Genomic DNA, 19,391 nt, shown 5'->3' with positions numbered 1-19,391 from the left:
GACCGATATTCCTCTGAGAGATACAGTGCCCTTGGAAGCAATTCAGTTGGAGAGTGACCTAACCTATGAGGAGAAACCCGTCAAGATTCTCGAGTTTGCCAACTGAGTTAGACGTAGCAAGGTCATCAAGTTTTGTAAAGTTCAGTGGAGCCACCATACGGAGGAAGAAGCCACCTGGGAGCGAGAAGAAGACCTACGGAAAGACCACCCACACATATTTGCTAGCCAACCAGAATCTCGAGGGCGAGATTCATCTTAAGGGGGGTAGGTTTGTAACATCCCAATTTTCAATTTGGATGTTAATCATTAGGTCGTCATATGCATCCATATTTTGAGCATTTTGAATTTGGTTTATTTGGACATTGTTGATCCTAGAGACCTTAAGCAACTCAAGGACAATTGAGAGAGTTGGAGGTTTTCATAAAAATCCAATTTTGAATTTTCAAAGTTGGTAAAGTGGATCAAAGTGATTTTTATTTGAAATTGTTTTCCCAATTATTTCCAAATAAATAAAATAATGAGAGAAGATAATATGACTTCTTCAAAATAGAGGAAATAATGGAAATTTAATTTTGAATAAAATATATTTTTTGTTTGAGATTTTATTCGGTTAAATTAGGGACAATTGCATTTTTGAAAATTGCACTTTAGCCCAGAAAAATGTTCACGTGGTCCTAAATATTAGGAGAGGACCATGAAAATTATTTTTGAAATTTTAGGATTTTTATTTTATTTTATTTTGGATTGTTCTCTACGGCAAAATTATTTTAAAAATATATATTCTTTTGGACCGAGTTGGGCCGAAGGCCCAGCCGGCCCGCTCGCCGCACCGCCTCCCTGCGTCGTGCTCATGCAGGACTCCGGCCGGAGTCCGAGCCGGCCACGGCAGTGCCTCCCCTCGCCCAAGGCAGGACCCCCCGGGGCCCTTTAAATAGCCACCCCCTCTCCTCCCAAGTCGCCGCCGCCGCCCGAGCCGCCCCGACCCACGCCGCCAGCCGCCACCACCGCTCGCGCCGCTCGCCGGAGCCCGAGGTCGCTACCGCGCCGCCTCGCCGCCCTCGTCGGAGTAGCCGCCGCCGTCGGTCTTTTTCCCTAAACCGGTATAAAACCGATAGAACTCATCCGGTTTTTTTAAGTTCGGTTTTATTTTATTAGATCGGTTTATTATTTAGGTTATGTTAATTAGTGAATGTTCACCCGATTCGTTCTGTTAACAAACGAATTTGTTCGTTAGTTTCTGTTAGCGAACGTTCGTTCGTTAGGTATTTCTTTTTAGTTTAATTTTCAGCTAGGGACCTATCCGTAATTATTTTCTTCACAGATTAGTCCCTGATCTTCAAACCCTCACTACTTTTTGCTCGTTTATCCAAATCCAGTGAAACCACCACAAATTTCTTCGTCTTGATCCCCTCTGTCCAGATAAACAACTTGAACATGATTTTGAAATTTTGAAATTTGGTTTCAAGCAGATTTGAATTTGAACTTCTTTTGATCGTAGTTTGAGTTTCATAACTCCAATTCGAGTGATTCCTTTTGCAAATCGAAGCTCTTCACTTGAACTTTCTATTTAGATCTTTTCTTTTGGTTTTACCTTCGCATATTATGCTTAAGTGCTTATGTATGCTATTTTTTGTTCACGATAGAGTTTCCGGAGTGCGAGGCTTGCTACTACGAATCACTAGGGTTTTCTGATCGTCAGCAAGGCAAGTAACACTTTGATCATATCCCTTATTTACCCACTTTTTATGCATTAGTTTCAAACCCTCAAACATTGCATGAGTAGGACTTTGATAACATGTGGGTATTGGGAAGTAGTTGATGAGGTAGGAACCTATTGTCTTATATCCAAACCATGGGTATTATTGCATTGTGCTTGCACTACTTTGCTATGCTCGTAGACGTGGATTGGTATGTGAGATTCATGAAAGATGTGAGAGTTATTTATAATTAAGGGAAACTTAAGGTGGCTACTTTAATACACATCTGGGTGGATTGGTTGTGGGCACTTGGGGAATCCAGTGTTGTCCTAGGAGATCCCGGTGTACCCGTGTGATCATCCTATGGAATGCCACCCAAGCTCAAAGGGATCATAAGATTATTCATACTAGAAACTTACGTGTGCAGCCACAAGCCATTATGGGCTCTGGCATAGTTGAGTAAGTTGTGGGAATCCTTTCCATGATGGGCTAGCAGATGTAGGGGAATTGTAGGTGTACCGGCCTATCTATCACTTCATGTGACCTCTTCGGAAAGACCGTGTCTCGGTCATCCGTTTCTCAAACATCATACAGTGCGAGAAATACAGCGGAGGAGATCGAGTCTTGTGGGGAAAGTGCGCAAACCTCTGCAGAGTGTACAAACTAATCATGGTTAGCCGTGTCCCCGGTTATGGACTGGTGCTTGAGTTATTATTTTGATCTCATCACTTTACTTAATGAATTTGTTGGGTTATTAATATTTAATTCGAGATTGAGTTTGGGGTACCTTCTCAATATTTCATCAAACTTTGTAGTTAAATAAAATATATTCCTTTGTTTTAGGGGAAAATTAGCTTTATGCAAATGATGACCATAGAGCCTCCACCAGCCAAATATGCATGTAGTGATAGCTATTATTTGTTCATTGCTCTATAGTGTTATCTTGCCAGCATATTCCATGTGCTGACCTACACGGCTGCAACATATCATGTTGTAGAGTTTTCAGACGAAGAGAAGGTGCGATAGGTCGTTGTCATGCACTCAGTTTTGCCGTGGAGTTGGATGGACTCATTTATCTTCGAAGTTTCTTCAGTTATCTTATTTAGATGGCCTTCAGCCATATTATTGTAATAAGTACTCTTTTTGAGACATTCGTTGTAATAAGTGTGTGATTGAATTCTGCAATAAATCCTTGAGTACTGTGTGTGTCAGCAATACCGATCCAGGCATGACACTTAAGCACAGGGACTACGGTCCATTTGGATCAGGTCACTACAATCTTGCTTAAAGCGTTACTCCGTTCTTGTTAATTTAATACACTGGATGCATGTTGGATAGCGGTCGATGTGTGGAGTAATAGTAGTAGATGCAGGCATGAGTTGGTCTATTTGTCACGGACGTGATGCCTATATTCATGATCATTGCCTTAGATATCGTCATAACTATGCATTTTTCTATCAATTGCTCAACAGTAATTTGTTCACCCACCATATGCTTTCTTCAAGAGAGAAGCCTCTAGTGAAACCTATGGCCCCGGGTCTATTTTTTACCATATTATCTTTGGATCTATAAAACCAAAAACCCAAAAATACCTTGCTGCAATTTATTTATCTTTACTTTATTTTAAACTTTTACTTATCTTTTATACCTATCTCTATCAGATCTCACTCTTGCTAGTGACCGTGAAGGGATTGACAACCCCTTTTTCGCGTTGTGTGCAAGTGTTTGTTAGTTTGTGCAGGTGCATCTATTGGAGACTTGTGTGTTCCTCCTACTGGATTGATACCTTGGTTCTTAACTGAGGGAAATACTTATCTCTATTTTGCTGCATCACCCTTTCCTCTTCAAGGGAAAAATCAATGCAAGCTCAAGAAGTAGCCATTACATCTTTGACTAGCCTTCTATACATCTATAACTTGTATGACATTCATAGCTGAGCTGGACCTTTCAGTCTTCTTTCTTTTTGCTTAATATTGTTAACAATTTTACTTCCAATATTTCTCCTACTCACAGAAGAAGCACTCAACTTTTAGAGTGGCGTTAGCCTCGGACTTCCAAGGCGTGCAAGTCTCAGTAACACCCTTCAAACTTGTCCTTTCTCTTTAAGTTGCTCTTTTATTCACCATCATCACATGACTAGTGTTTTTCTGGATCCGGTCTCACCAGTCTAATGTAAAGCGAACACTTTAATACTTTCAAACAAATACTACTTTGGATATCTCATATATTTAGCCTTTGTTTGTATCTGAATACAATTTTTTTCAGTTCCACGAATATCATGTAACTATCCCAAACATTTGAGGCTTGGGTCTTATGGAAGGAAGCATATTGTACTTGACTGTGACAGTATTCTAGCTTTTGGATCGAAGGAAGTGAGTGTCATCATCCATAGCATTAGCGGGAGAATACCAAAAGCATCCAATCGGACAAAGTCCTTCCCGGCACTCTTGAGGACAATCCTCACATCGCGTTACCAATCATAAAGTTTTAACTAGATACAAACACACCTAATTAATTTTAATAGTAAAGGTGGAACTCTGAGCCATTGTTCTATAATATAATGCAAATTACACTTAGACAATGTTCATAACTAATTGTACTAAGAATTAAACAATTTAATTCTAAAGTGTGCTCCCACTCAAATCAATATCTCTCATAATATATTGTAAGTGATTCAAGACCCATATCTCGATTGTTCGCCATTGATGGTATAATCACTAATGATGCAAATCTTAACTGGTAGGCCAACTTGTCAATCACATCTCTATGTGACTCATGTTCATCTTTCAATGGGCGTGTTCCGAGCTTAGGACGTTCCTGCCATGAACGTCAAGACAACCAAGTAATCTCATTGTGAGGTATGATCTTCACTTGCCTTACACCTCTCTAATCATTCATACCCATGGTATCATGATGCACCCAAAAAAGATACGTGTTGTAGATGGTGCCGCACTTAGGTGAATCCTACCTCTTGAGCACTACGTTGGTTTTCCCTTGAAGAGGAAATGGTGATGCCGACAAGTAGCGTAAGTATTTTCCTCGGTTTTTGAGAACTAAGGTATCAATCCAGTAGGAGATCACGCTCAAGTCCCACGCACCTACACAAACAAATAAGAACCTCGCAACCAACGCGATAAAGGGGTTGTCAAGCCCTTCACGGTCACTTACGAGAGTGAGATCTGATAGATATGATAAGATAATATTTTTGGTATTTTTATGATAAAGAGAAATAAAGATGCAAAGTAAAATAAACGACAAAGGAAATAACTAAGTGTTGGAAGATTAATATGATGAAACATAGACCCGGGGGCCATAGATTTCACTAGTGGCATCTCTCAAGAGCATAAGTATTACGGTGGGTAAACGAATTACTGTCGTGCAATTGATAGAATTGAGCATAGTTATGAGAATATCTAGGTATGATCATGTATATAAGCATCACGTCCGCGACAAGTAGACTGAAACGGTTCTGCATCTACTACTATTACTCCACACATCGACCGCTATCCGGCATGCATCTAGAGTATTAAGTTTATAAGAACAGAGTAATGCTTTAAGGAAGATGACATGATGTAGAAGGATAAACTCATGCAATATGATATAAACCCCATCTTTTTATCTTCGATGGCAACAATACAATAAGTGTCGTTTCCCTTTCTGTCACTGGGATTGAACACCGCAAGATTGAACCCAAAGCTAAGCACTTCTCCCATTGCAAGAAAGATTAATCTAGTAGGCCAAACCAAACTGATAATTCGAAGAGACATGCAAAGATAAACCAATCACACATAAAATAATTCAGAGGAGAATCAAATATTGTTCATAGATAAACTGGATCATAAACCCACAATTCATCGAATCTCGACAAACACACCGCAAAAAAAGATTACATCGAATAGATCTCCAAGAAGATCGAGGAGAACTTTGTATTGAGATCCAAAGAGAGAGAAGAAGCCATCTAGCTAATAACTATGGACCCGTAGGTCTGAAATAAACTACTCACACATCACCGGAGAGGCCATGGAGTTGATGTAGAGGCCCTCCGTGATCAATGCCCCCTCCAGGGGAGCTAAGGCCCCAAGATGGGATCTCTCGGGTACAGAAGGTTGCGGCAGTGGAATTAGGTTTTCGTGGTGCTCCTGGATGTTTGGGGGATACATGGATATATATATATAGGAGGAAGAAGTACGTCGGTGGAGCAACGGGGGGGCCCACGAGGGTGGAGGGCGCGCCCCCTTGCCTCGTGGCTTCCTCCGTTGTTTCTTGACGCCCACTTCAAGTCTCATGGATCACGTTTGTTGAGAAAATCACGTTTCCGAAGGTTTCATTCCGTTTGGACTCCGTTTGATATTCCTTTTCTTCGAAACCCTAAAATAGGCAAAAAAAACAACAATTTGGGCTGGGCCTCTGGTTAGTAGGTTAGTCCAAAAAATGATATAAAGTGTAAAATAAAGCCCATTGACATCCAAAATAGATAATATAATAGCATGGAGCAATCAAAAATTATAGATACGTTGGAGACATATCAAGCATTCCAAAGCTTAATTCCTGCTCGTCCTCGAGTAGGTAAATCATAAAAGAAGAATTTTTTATGTGGAATGCATTCTAACATATTTCTCAATGTAATTTTTCTTTATTGTGGCATGAATGTTCAGATCCGAAAGATCCAAGATAAAAGTTTAATATTGACATAAAAATAATAATACTTCAAGCATACTAACTAAGCAATTATGTATTCTCAAAATAACATGGCCAAAGAAAGTTATCCGTACAAAATCATATGGTATGGCTATGCTCTATCTTCACCACACAAAATATTTAAATCATGCACAACCCCGATGACAAGCCAAGCAATTGTTTCATACTTTTGATGTCCTCAAACTTTTTTAATCTTCACGCAATATATGAGCGTGAGCCATGAATATAGCACTATGATGGAATAGAATGGTGGTTGTGGAGAAGACAAAAAGGAGAAGATAGTCTCACATCAACTAGGCGTATCAAATGGGCTATGGAGATGCCCATCAATAGATATCAATGTGAGTGACTAGGGATTGCCATGCAACGGATGCACTAGAGCTATAAGTATATGAAAGCTCAATAAAATAAACTAAGTGGGTGTGCATCCAACTTGCTTGCTCACGAAGACCTAGGGTATTTTAAGGAAGCCCATCATTGGAATATACAAACCAAGTTCTATAACGAAAAATTTCCACTACTATATGAAAGTGATATCATAGGAGACTCTCTATATGAAGAACATGGTGCTACTTTGAAGCACAAGTGTGGAAAAAGGATAGTAGCATTGTCCCTTCTCTCTTTTTCTCTCATTTTTTTATTTGGGCCTTCTTTCTTTCTTTTTTCTTTTTGGCCTCTTTTCCTTTTTTCGTCCGGAGTCTCATCCCGACTTGTGGGGAAATCAAAGTCTCCATCATCCTTTCCTCACTTGGGACAATGCTCTAATAATGATGATCATCACACTTTATTTACTTACAACTCAAGAATTATAACTCAATACTTAGAACAAAATATTACTCTATGTGAATGCCTCCGGCGGTGTACCGGGATGTGTAATGATGCATGAGTGACACGTATGAAGAATTATGAACGGTGGCTTTGCCACAAATACGATGTCAACTACATGATCATGCAAGCAATATGACAATGATGAAGCGTGTCATAATAACGGAACAGTGGAAAGTTGCATGGCAATATATCTCGGAATGACTATGAAAATGCCATAATAGGTAGGTATGATGGCTGTTTTGAGGAAGGTATATGGTGGGTTTATGGTGCCGGCGAAAGTTGCGCGATACTAGAGAGGCTAGCAACGGTGGAAGGGTAAGAGTGCGTATAATCCATGGACTCAACATTAGTCATAAAGAACTCACATACTTATTGCAAAGATCTATTAGTTATCGAAACAAAGTACTACGCACATGCTCCTAGGGGGATAGATTGGTAGAAAAAGACCATCACTCATCCCCGACCGCCACTCATAAAGAAGACAATTAATAAATAAATCATGCTCCGACTTCATCACATAACGGTTCACCATACGTGCATGCTATGGTAATCACAAACCTTAACACAAGAATTTCTCAAATTCACAACTACTCAACTAGCATGACTCTAATATCACCATCTCCATATCTCAAAACAATTATCAAGTATCAAACTTCTCATAATATTCAATGCACTTGTATGAAAGTTTTTATATTAAGGCAAATTTCCATGTTATTCTAAAGGACTCTCAAAATAATATAAGTGAATCATGAGAGAACAATAGTTTCTATAAAACAAAACCACCGCCGTGCTATAAAAGATATAAGTGAAGCACTAGAGCAAAAACTATATAGCTCAAAAGATATAAATAAATCACATAAAATATTGAACATATAAAGGATGAGCTAGTGCGCCCAACTAGCGGCACCTGCCACGTCTCCTTTTATTCGCAGTGTCGAGAGCAGAGCCAGTGAACGAGCGAAACAAAACCAGCTACGCGTCCGTCTCACCTAGACCACCTCTCGTCCCCGCACCCACCCCCAATCCGCCGCCTCCTTTCCTCCCCCAGTCCCCACCTCTGCTCCTCCTCCTCCCCTAATCACCCCCATCGCCTCCTCCATCTCCACTTCTGGTCGGGGCGCCGCCTCCTCTCCACCTCGTGCCCCCCTCCTCCCACTCCGCCACCTCCACTCCGCTGCACCCAGCCGCTCCGAGGACCATCGATGAGGCGAGGAGAGCGGTGCCATCGGACCCGCCGACCCGGAGCCCGCGCCCTCCTGACCAAGCACCGTACGCCTCCTCCCCCGTCCCCGGCCACGCCGGCCGCCATCGCATCATCGCACGTGAGCAACCTCTCTCCCCGGCTTCCTGCCTTCTCTCTCGTGGCCGTCTCTGGTAGGCTAGGGTTTCTCTCCGGGATGGGGATGCCTTAGTTGGTTTCTTTTTCTTCATATATGTAGTTAGATCTTAGATGTGCTGCCATCTTGCTGTAGGCAGTGGAATTTCCCCTGTAGTCTAGAAACTTTGGTTTCTGTATTATTTTTTAGGAGTTGCAAAATGTGATCTTTGGACAAGGGAGTGATGGTTAGCCCTTAGCAGTCTTAAATTCTAGATCACTTCAATTGATAATTGCTTCATTAATGTGATTTTTTTCTTGTTTGACATAATCCCACACTTTAGGATCTGGCAAGAATTAATTGGATTATAGTCTAGGTCTGGTCGTGCGTTAAATGGCGAAGGGGCCGCCCACAAGGCACTAGGTCCAATTTCATCGAAATGCTACATCTAACTACTGCCTACTCCACTTGTTCACATACAGTTTTTTGCTTTTCTCGGCATTTTTGCGTGGCTCTCTTTTTATGGCCAGCTTGACAATTTGCTCTTGAAGGAGTCGTTCAACTCAGAAAGAACAAAGAATGTTCATGTCAACCTTGGTTTTTTCTACAGTAGTTGGTAATCACTCTGAACAATAGTAGATCGGTAAAGCCAATAGTAGTTAGTTTGAGGATGCTTTTATATTTCCTACAATAGTTCATTCCAATTGTTCTTAGTTTTTACTGTAGTTGTTAATTTGATTACCTATTTTACAAGAAATAACAATCATTCATATATGCCATCTTATTCTTATGCAATAATCTAAAATCTATATTGTCATACCAGGTCTCCTGTTTTCAGTGGCCATAACTATAACTACAGTTTTAACTGATGTGATTAAGGATGGTGTTGGTCGGCCACGTCCAGATTCCTTTTGGCACTGTTTTCCTGACAGAGTATCTTTAATGTGCTCACCTTGGGCTGTTGCTTCTTTGTGCTCATCCATAGCAATACTATTCTCATTAGCTCATCCATGGCAATACTATTCTATGCACTAATCGGCAATGACACAACTACACATAGCGAGTACTAGAAAGCATGATAATGTTTTAGGGCATTTTTCTACTTTGTGCAAGAAATTTAATTTGATGGATATGACCTGTTCTCTCTTGATTATGTGTGGATTTTAATACACAGTTATTTCTGTACAAGGCAACTTGATTGACACTGTTTTGTTATTTCTATGTGTAGAAAATGCGAGCTCGGCTGATGGATTGCATACTATTTGGCTGAGTTGTTTTGTTCTAAAGATACAATCGAGCTGAAGACTTCTTTTGTATGGAAATTCACTATGGAAACCGAAATAATGGTACTCTGCACAACCGTTGACTTTCTTGCATCGGTTCTTCATTCTATAAGTCACACCTTTTCTATTTGGTAAAAGAAGAGTGAGCTCATGCTTGAACTCCCACCATATATGTTAACACTTGGATACTGTATCAAACCTCTGATCGTTTATAGTTTTCCCTTGCATTGCCTCCTTTAACTCTTCAGCTGGACCTTTGAAAAGAATGCTTTTTTGGTTATATAATTTATTATGTTTTGTTTCGTTGTCGAGAGGTAGAATGTAAAGTAGGCTGCTATTTTCATTCTATTCATATGCAGATATTTGATATAAGTGAATATATACCTTTTGGTAGGTGAATGTGCTCTCCATTAATATCACTGATATATTTGAACTTCAGAGAAGGATATCTATGACATTTTGTTTTGGGTTTTTGAACAAAAGAGTGTTGTAAGTGTATCGTTAAGAGGATGAAGCAGCAAAATTACCAATTTAGCAGGATGTGGCTGATACGTACAGAGTGGCTTTACTTAGGTCTGGTGTTACTACTATTTCTTTCATTGTAAAACTGCAGTGCGGCAAAGTTTATAGATTTATCAACCATGCTTTTGGTGCCAGTAGTTTTGACTGTAGCTGTTGTGCAACTCCGTGTGTCTGTGATCTATTGTTTAAATATAACATAACATTCTGAAATTGTTAGTTGTTCTCTATGTATGAGAAATCATGAAAGAACTGTCTGCTAGGGGTAAATAATCTTTTCCGCTGTTTGATAAAACAGTTAGGCCGCTACCCTCTCATATATTTTTATTCTTTATTGAAGAAATTCCTAGCCTTGAATACTATTTTCTCCATGGTTTTTATGTTGTGCATTCTACAATGCAGGATACTGAATCAACAGTTACACGGAAGTTTGATGATGTGTGAGTAGCAGAAACTGAAAGAATAAGCATTAGTCCTCTGAGAAGAGGTTGACATTATATGCCCCTTCAGGTAATCAATTTGCGTCTTTAATCTTTCCGTGTTTTTCTTTTGTTTTTTTCTTTAAAATAGAAAAATAGAATAACGACAGCCTAGCTAATTCCATTTTTTGTGCATGATATATTTTGATCTCAAATGCATTTCAATGGCTCGATGTTCCATTTAATCCTTTTTTGCCATGTATCTTCCATTTAGACATACTAGATGACCAACTTTTCATAAACTAATAACCAAGGAAACTTATTTTAACAGTTGCAGCAGTACCTACTAATATTTTCCAATAAATTATGCATGATATGTATCTTCCATTTTATTAATTACCAAAAAATGAGGATAACAATGGACACCCCAAACAATATCTCTGAATCTTAATTGTTCATCCTTAATGCTTGAATGTTCCACATGATGTTTGCTGGTAGAAAGATTCAAGCATATATGCACTTGGAATGCCTTGGTAATTGATGATTTTGCCATTTGGAGCCCACTTAGGATGCTTTGGTAATTAGCAAAATGAAACTGTTCAAGCAAAATCATTTTATCATTAACACTCTTGGCATTCTCTTGCATCCAAAGGGACCAATGATTTTGCCATTTGGGAGCTCATGCTTATGGTTAGTTGTATAGCTATAATCTCTCTGTACATGCACTTTTTCCTTAGAGAATTAGAATCATTTGTTCCTGGTAGTCTCATTGTACTTGTTCATTTGTTCCTCTGGTTTTTTCTTCTCGGGTTGCTTTATTCCATATTTTGCTCATGTGCTGCAGTGCTCGCTTTTGTCTTCCCCTAATGTTCATCGTCTCAAGGCTACTGGCCTAGGAGTAGTCATATGCAAGTTCTGGCTATCGCCCCTATCCTCTTTCCTGCAGGTATGCAGGAATCTCTTATCCAGATTCTAGCTATACATCCTTTACTATGACAATCTCGTGCTATACTACAGAGTGTACTCTTTATATAGCTACTAATTTCGTAATGTTGTTCGCTGATTGCTCGTTGCTATCTTCGCTTCATATGGTCGCCGGCTGGACACTTGCTGCTATCTTTGATTCATAAAGCACACTATATTGCCTTTATTTTACATGTAAATGTAAATGTTGACAAGTATATTATTCTGGTTGTTGAGTCAGTCTATTGATAATAGTTAATGTGCGCTGATTCTTATTCTCTCAATTCCTCTGAAGTCTGTACTTCCTGCTCAATTTGCAGTGCATGATGAGAGAGATATGGCGAGGGAGGTGGCGAGGAAGTCGTTGGTGATCTTGAAGAATGGCAAGACGCCGAGCGATGCACCGCTGCACCAACTGCCCAAGACGCCGAGCGACGCGCAGCTGCTGCCGCTGCCCAAGAAGATGACAAGCACAAATGATGGTTTGATCTGTGTGTAGTTGCATTGTTTATTTCTTAATCAGTGGAGATCATTTTTATTAATTATTTTGACACGACCCCTATGCTTTCTGTCAAGAGATTGTTTTTGTACTTGCCTATTTATTATTATCTACCATTTTTAAATCTTCTGCAGCATAGCATGTGCAGTACTATACTCCTATTATGCAAAGACTTCGGGAGGATTAGCAGTTTCAAATTCTACTATCGAGTTGTTTTCTCTTTTTGAATTACAAATGCCTACCCAAGGTGTTATTTTCTCGCATCCTAACCTTTTAAGATAATATTCAGATGAACTTCTGGATGCAACGTCCTGGGCATGTGCTTTCGAGCAATATTTGAATAAAGATACCGGCATTTTTTGTTTCCATTTCCAGCACATCTTACTCTAACCAATCCTATTACTATTTGTGTTCCTAAAATTTCCACTAAAGTGTGAGACGAGCGATGGTGGGGGTGTCGAGCTGCGATGAGGTGCCGCTCAGGTGCGAGATTTCCACTAATTTTCTATATTGCTTATTTATGCATTTGAGACCATAACTTTCCACTTTAGCTCATAAACTGGATGTCAAAATAGAGTTTTCCCACTTCATATCTATGTTGTCTTATTAGTAAAATGGAGTTTGTTTTATAGCTGATGCTTAATATGCTTTATCGACTGGTGAATGCTCAACTTTGGCTCATAAACTGGATGGCAAATGCTAATTCTGATGGGGCTTTTGCCACTTATTGTTTTATGGTTGTCTAGACAGATGATGGCATGCTTCTTTCTTGCTAATTTTCAATTCTTTTGTACATGGTCCCTCAGCTACTTATGCTTTGCTAGACAATGAGAGTATGTAGATAGCATGTATGGTTTTTACATTGTTTTGCGCAGGTTGAGATGCATCACATGATGTTTTCCTTTTACATTTATGAGTATTACAGAGTTCTTTCTTTTTCCACAAGGGGCGGTAGCTGTGCCATTTGATTCGAAGGACAAAAAGTTGATCACAAAGGGGTAGCATTCAGGATATATACACACAGAAGAGTATAGAACCAAATTATATGATGTAATTGACCATTATTTCTATTAACTTCTCTTATACACAATGTTCACGAGTTCATGTACTAAGTACATTTTATTGTGTCACTTGTGTTTACTTTTTTCCAATGCAAGTTTACAGCTACTTGGAGTTTCTAATTGTAGACTCAACTATCTTGACCTACCGATGATCTAATTTGTGGCATTATTACCTTAAGAAAATATTTGCATTCAATTTACTTTATATATGAGGGGTATAAGTTCTTACCAAATGTACTCAAATATACGGTTATTAAGAAAATGCTAATATTTTCAACACAAACATGGTTTTAAACAGGTCTTTACGCCATTTGGTGCAACTGGTCATCTAGTTCTAATAAATTTCAGATCATTTGAGTCTCTCTTAAAAGGTGTGTACAGCAAGGATGATTGTGGTAAATTAAAAAGTAAAGACTCAAATCATACAAGACGCTCCAAGCAAAACACATATCATGTGGTGAATAAAAATATAGCTGCAAGTAAAGTTATCGATAGACGAAGACGAAAGAGAGGATGCCTTCCGGGGTATCCACAAGCTTAGCCTTTTTGGTTTACTTGAATTTTACCTTGGGGTGCCATGGGCATCCCCAAGCTTAGGCTTTTTCCACTCTTTGTTCCATAATCCATCAAATCTTTATCCAAAACTTGAAAACTTCACAACACAAAACTCAAGATAGAAAATCTCGTGAGCTCCGTTAGCGAAAGAAAACAAAACACCACTTCAAGGTACTGTAATGAACTCATTATTTACTTATATTGGTGTTAAACCTACTGTATTCCAACTTCTCTATGGTTTATAAACTCTTTTACTAGCCATAGATTCATCAAAATAGGCAAATAATACAAGAAAAACAGAATTTGTCAAAAACAGAACAGTCTGTAGTAATCTGTAGCTAACGCAACTTATGGAACCCCAACAATTCTAAAATAAATTTCTGGACATGAGGAGTTTATATATTAATCATCTGCAAAAATAATTAACTAAATATCACCTTCCAAATAAAAATGGCAGCAATTCTCGTGTGTGCTAAAGTTTCTGTTTTTTATAGCAAGATTAAACAGACTTTCCCCAAGTCTTCCCAACGGTTCTTCTTGGCACAAACACTAATTAAACACAAAAAACACAACAAAAATAGAGGATAGATAAATTATTTATTACTAAACAGGAGCAAAAGGCAAGGAATAAAAATAAAATTGGGTTGCCTCCCAACAAGCGCTATCGTTTAACGCCCCTAGCTAGGCATAAAAGTGAAGATAGATCTAGGTATTGCCATCTTTGGTAGACAATCCATAAGTGGATCTCATAATAGATTCATATGGTAATTTAATTTTATTTCAAGGGAAGTTTTACATGCCTTTCGTTAACGTAAATTGGAATCTAATATTCCCTTCCTTCATATCAATAATTGCACCAATCGTTTTAAGGAAAGGTCTACCAAGAATAGTAGAACATGAAGGATTGCAATCTATATCAAGAACAATGAAATCTACAGGCACATAGTTCCTATTTTCAACAATAAGAACATCATTAATTCTTCCCATAGGTTTCTTAATAGTGGAATCCGCAAGGTGCAAGTTTAAAGAACAATCATCAAAATCACGGAAACCTAACAAATCACACAAAGTTTTTGGAATCGTGGAAACACTAGCACCCAAATCACACAAAGCATAGCACCCATGATCTTTAATTTTAAAATTTATTGTAGGTTACCACTCGTCATAAAGTTTTCTAGGGATAGAAACTTCCAACTCAAGTTTTTCTTCATAAGATTGCATCAAAGCATCAACGATATGTTTAGTAAAAGGTTTATTTTGACTATAAGCATGAGAAGAATTTAGCACGGATTGCAAGAAGGAAATACAATCTATCAAAGAGCAATTATCATAATTAAATTTCTTGAAATCCAAAATAGTGGGTTCATTGATATTTAAAGTTTTGACCTCTTCAATCCCACTTTTAACAATTTTTGCATCAAGATCTAAAAACTCCGAATTTTTGGAATGCCTTCTAGGTAAAGGTGGCTCATCTTCAGTCCCATCATTATCAAGATTCATATTGCAAAATAAAGATTTAATAGGAGACACATCAATAACTTTTAGATCTTCATCTTTATTATCATTAAAACTAGAAGAACACACTTTCACAAAGCAATCTTTCTTAGCACGCATCCTAGCGGTTCTTTCTTTGCACTCGTCAATGGAAATTCTCATGGCCTTGAGAGACTCATTGATATCATGCTTAGGTGTAATAGATATAAGTTTCAAAGAATCAACATCAAGAGAAATCCTATCAACGTTCCTAGCCAATTCATCAATCTTAAGTAATTTTTCTTCAATCAAAGCATTGGAACTCTTTTGCGAAGTAATAAATTCTTTAATACTAGATTCAAAATCAGAGGGAATCTTATTAAAATTTCCATAAGAATTGTTGTAGGAATTACCATAATTATTAGAGGAATTACTAGGAAACGGCCTAGAATTAAAATTACCTCTATAGGCGTTGTTACCAAAATTGTTCCTACCAACAAAATTCACATCCATAGATTCATTATTATTCTCAATCAAAGTAGACAAAGGCATATAATTAGGATCAGCAGGAGCACTCTTATTAGAAAACAATTTCATAAGTTCATCCATCTTTCCACTCAAAACATTAATCTCTTCAATTGCATGTACTTTTTTATTAGTAGATCGTTCGGTGTGCCATTGAGAATAATTAACCATAATATTATCTAGGAGTTTAGTAGCTTCTCCTAAAGTGATTTCCATAAAAGTGCATCCTGCGCCGAATCTAAAAGATTTCTAGAAGCAAAATTCAATCCGGCATAAAAGTTTTATATAATCATCCAAAGATTCAAACCATGTGTAGGGCAATTACGTATCATTAATTTCATCCTCTCCCAAGATTGTGAAACATGTTCATGATCAAGTTGCTTAAAATTCATAATATCGTTTCTAAGAGAGATGCTCTTAGTGGGAGGAAAATACTTAGAGATAAAAGCATCTTTGCACTTATTCCATGAATCAATACTATTTTTAGGCAAAGACGAAAACCAAGCTTTAGCACGATCTCTAAGCAAAAACAGAAATAGCTTCAATTTAACAATATCAATATCCACATCTTTCTTCTATTGCATATCACATAAATCAACAAAGTTGTTTAGATGGGTAGCGGCATCTTCACTAGGAAGACCGGTGAATTGATCTTTCATGACAAGATTCAACAAAGCAGCATTAATTTCACAAGATTTAGCATCGGTAAGAGGAGCAGTCGGAGTGCTAAGAAAATCATTGTTGTTGGTATTGGCAAAGTCACACAATTTAGTATTATCTTGAGCCATCATGACAAGCAAGCAATCCAACACACAAGCAGACAAGAAACGGGCAAAAGAGGCAAATACGGAAAGAGAAGGGGAACGGAGAGAGAGGGCGAATAAAACGGCAAGGGTGAAGTGGGGGGAGAGGAAAACGAGAGGAAAATGGCAAATAATGTAATGTGAGGGATAAGAGTATGTGATGGGTACTTGGTATGTTTTGACTTGGTAATGGCGCCAGAAATGACTCGTTGTTGGGAGTCAAATCTTGACTTGACTTAGCGCGAATCTCCCTAGCAACGGCACCAGAAATCCTTCTTTCTACCTCTTGAGCACTGCGTTAGTTTTCCCTTGAAGAGGAAAGGGTGATGCATCAAAGTAGCGTAAGTATTTCCCTCAGTTTTTGGGAACCAAGGTATCAATCCAGTAACTAAGTGTTGGAAGATTAATATGATGAAAGATAGACCCGGGGCCATAGGTTTCACTAGTGGATTCTCTCAAGAGCATAAGTATTATGGTGGCTAAATGAATTACTGTCGTGCAATTGATAGAATTGAGCATAGTTATGAGAATATCTAGGTATGATCATGTATATAGGCATCACGTCCGCGACAAGTAGACCGAAACGATTCTGCATCTACTACTATTACTCCACACATCGACCGCTATCCAGCATGCAACTAGAGTATTAAGTTCATAAGAATAGAGTAATGCTTTAAGGAAGATGACATGATGTAGAGGGATAAACTCATGAAATATGATATAAACCCCATCTTTTTATCCTCGATGGCAACAATACAATACGTGTCGTTTCCCTTTCTATCACTGGGATCGAACACCGCAAGATTGAACCCAAAGCTAAGCACTTCTCCCATTGCAAGAAAGATCAATCTAGTAGGCCAAACCAAACTGATAATTCAAAGAGACTTGCAAAGATAAACCAATCGTACATAAAAGAATTCAGAGGAGAATCAAATATTGTTCATAGATAAACTGGATCATAAACCGACAATTCATCGAATCTCGACAAACACACTGCAAAAGAAGATTACAACGAATAGATGTCCAAGAAGATCGAGGAGAACTTTGTATTGAGATCCAAAGAGAGAGAAGAAGCCATCTAGCTAATAACTATGGACCCGTAGGTCTGAAGTAAACTACTCAAACATTACCGGAGAGGCCATGGAGTTGATGTAGATGCCCTCCGTGGTCAATGCCCCCTCCGGCGAAGCTCCGAAAAAGGCCCCAAGATGGGATATCTCAGGTACAGAAGGTTGCAGCAGTGGAATTAGGTTTTCGTGGAGCTCCTGGATGTTTGGGGGGTACGTGGATATATATAGGAGGAAGAAGTACGTCGGTGGAGCAACGGGGGGGCCACGAGGGTGGAGGGCGCGCCAGGGGAGTAGGCGCCCCCTGCCTCGTGGCTTCCTCCGTTGTTTCTTAACGCCCACTCCAAGTCTCCTGGATCACGTTTGTTGAGAAAATCACGTTCCCGAAGGTTTCATTCCATTTGGACTCCGTTTGATATTCCTTCTCTTTGAAACCCTAAAATAGGCAAAAAAACAACAATTTGGGTTGGGCCTCCGATTAGTAGGTTAGTCCCAAAAAAGATATAAAAGTGTAAAATAAAGCCCATTTGAAAGTGCGGTATATCGACTAGAGGGGGGTGAATAGGTGATTTTTATGAATTCTTCACTGAGGAATTTGCAGGTGAGGAAATTCCTTAGCGAAGAACTACTAGCAGCGGAATAAGTACTCAAAAGTAAACATAACAGAGCACAAGCATAGTCATCATGATGAAATGAAGACAAGCAGAGAGTACAGAAAGTGTAAACACAGGATAATACAGAATGAAGACAAACAGACTGAAGAAATTGAACTGAGGAATTTGAGAAAGTCTTCAGTCAAAGTCTTTAAACACAGATATGAACGAGCACTCAACACAGTTATGAGGAAATGAAAGAGTTGAGGAAATAGAACTAGTGAGCTTGGTGAAGACAATGATTTGGTAGACCAGTTCGAACTGTTGACTCAGTTGTACATCTGGTTGGAGCGGCTAGGTATTTAAATCTGAGGACACACAGTCCTCACTGTATTCTCCTTGAGCTAAGGTCACACAGACCTTGCCCAATCACTCGTGGTAAGTCTTCAGGTGACTTCCGAACCTTCACAAACTTGGTCACTCGGCGATCCACAATTCCTCTTGGATGCTCTAGACCTTGACGCCTAACCGTCTAGAAGAAGCACAGTCTTCAAAGGTAACAAGCATTGGATCCACGCAGGATCAATCTCTTCAGTGATGCTCAATCACTTGGAGTTTGTAGGTGTTTGGGTTTGGGTTTCCTCACTTGATGGTTTTCGCTCAAAGTCCTCGGAGGATGGGATGCTCTCAAATGACAAGTGTCAGTTTCTCTCGGAGCAGCCAACCAGCTAGTGGTTGTAGGGAGCGGCTATTTATAGCCTAGGGTGCAGCCCGACATGATAAAACATAAATGCCCTTCAATGATATGACCGTTAGGTGGGCAGATATTTTAGAACTGCTGGCGCATAGCACAGCAAAGGTCGGAAATTTGAGTATCAAATTCCTCAGAGCTATCATGTTCCTCACTGTGTAGGTAATCCGCACTGGCGAATTCCTAACTCCTCTGTTAGAACAAATTCCTCAGAGACCAGAAGAACTTCGTCTCTGTCACTAAAGAATATGACTGAACTGTATGAGATTTCCAATGGCTTCACTCGAAGGGATTGGTAGGTGTAGGATTTTGACTCAATGGAAATTTTTGATTAGTATTTC

At 39.0% G+C, this 19,391-nt stretch overlaps 1 long non-coding RNA gene across 3 annotated transcripts; it reads left to right on the top strand.

Annotated features, from left to right (window-relative positions):
- Positions 1 to 8,196: 8,196 nt before the first annotated feature.
- On the top strand, positions 8,197 to 13,438 carry LOC125508225. 3 transcript variants are annotated; one of them, XR_007283272.1, is made up of 5 exons: positions 8,205 to 8,545; positions 9,768 to 10,851; positions 11,605 to 11,706; positions 12,044 to 12,705; positions 13,169 to 13,438. It is a non-coding gene; the product is annotated as an uncharacterized LOC125508225 (long non-coding RNA). The 3 variants fall into 3 exon arrangements; XR_007283271.1 differs by having other exon boundaries at positions 8,219 to 8,545; positions 9,768 to 9,885; positions 10,744 to 10,851; positions 12,044 to 13,438; XR_007283270.1 differs by having other exon boundaries at positions 8,197 to 8,545; positions 12,044 to 13,438.
- Positions 13,439 to 19,391: the final 5,953 nt, after the last annotated feature.

This window comes from Triticum urartu, chromosome 5 (genome assembly GCF_003073215.2).
Source record: "Triticum urartu cultivar G1812 chromosome 5, Tu2.1, whole genome shotgun sequence".
NCBI lineage: Eukaryota > Viridiplantae > Streptophyta > Magnoliopsida > Poales > Poaceae > Triticum > Triticum urartu.
The sequence above is the reverse complement of the archived record's forward strand: the minus strand, read 5'-3'. Positions and strand labels throughout refer to the sequence as shown.